General features: G+C 35.6%; 1 protein-coding gene across 1 annotated transcript in view; it reads right to left on the reverse strand.

The window, feature by feature from the left end:
* Positions 1 to 236: 236 nt before the first annotated feature.
* The window catches only part of micall2a (mical-like 2a), a gene marked incomplete in the record, with an annotated part of 12,679 nt that continues 11,731 nt past the window's right edge, over positions 237 to 1,184 (reverse strand). Inside the window, 1 exon segment of the mRNA XM_032538086.1 lies at positions 237 to 1,177.

The following is a 1,184-nucleotide window of genomic DNA, read 5'->3' on the forward strand; positions in this document are numbered from 1 at the left end:
AATGCAGATATTGATGCAGTTCTGTGATTACCGCAGAGCTTCAATGCAAAGGAGTCGCCACATTGTTGATTTCTTACAGAAAGCAACGTTTGATCTTGGCAGTCATTGAATCAACAGTCATTAGTGAAGCTTGTAATATGGGAAGTGGAGTGATGAAAAGTTCAAGGATGTGTTTTAATAGAAAGATGTGTGCAATAGGAAGCTTTTAAGTAAATAATTGAACGTCTCATACACACTAATCTTCAAAGGATTTATTGGACTACAGATTTCAAGTTTAAAAATACAATAATTAGAGTACAAGTACATATCATTCAGTAACATTTAAAATGCACACATTGCAGTAGGTTCACACCAGGAATGCCAGTTTCACACATGAGTGACTCCACACGACGTTTAAGCATTTGAATGGCTCAGGTGTTGAGCATTTCTGATGCAGATATTAGTAAAGAGTAAATGTTTAATTAAACCGGTATGAAGATAAAAAAGCTCACTACAACCTATAGTTTATAAGCCTTCCCTGGCCATAAGCTACTGCTCTACCTAATCCTCTTTCACATAACATTATTGTATCAGCACAGCTGAACATTTTTGCAGCATTTATAAAATTAGCAAAGAAATTAACTGTCCGTACTGTGGCAAATTGGATTTCCAAGTTCTTGCCTTGTGATACAGCATACCCAGGCTGCCACCTACAGTACAGTGTGAGAGAGGAACTACAGTCTGCAACAAAGCAGTTCAACATGTGTGGCTCTCCATTTTACACTCCACAGCCATTCAAGCTTAATTGTCAAGGCTTTTTTTCCTGCTAATATCCTTACGGGAAATTTGTTAAAATCCATTATTAAATAAATACTGAAATAATTTCATTTTGGATCAAGACTGTTGAAGGATATTCTCATTCTTATTTTCATGTGGAACAGCCAGTGTCCCCTCTGTAATTCAAAAAATCATGATAGCTTTTAGTTAGTATAGTTTTTAACACCCAACATCCAATTTCTTTGACCCAGTGCGAGACCTCATTCCAATCATTCAATAAAAATACAGAATATTTACAGAACAAACATATCCGTGACTCAAGGCATTTTTCTTGTGACAGTGAAGTCTAATCAATGTAAGAGAAAAACTCAAAGCTGCATTTTCCAGGTAATTAAACACCATTTTCATTTTTCTTTTTGAACTGAGAA

Source organism: Etheostoma spectabile, chromosome 15, assembly GCF_008692095.1.
Source record: "Etheostoma spectabile isolate EspeVRDwgs_2016 chromosome 15, UIUC_Espe_1.0, whole genome shotgun sequence".
In the NCBI taxonomy this organism is placed as follows: domain Eukaryota; kingdom Metazoa; phylum Chordata; class Actinopteri; order Perciformes; family Percidae; genus Etheostoma; species Etheostoma spectabile.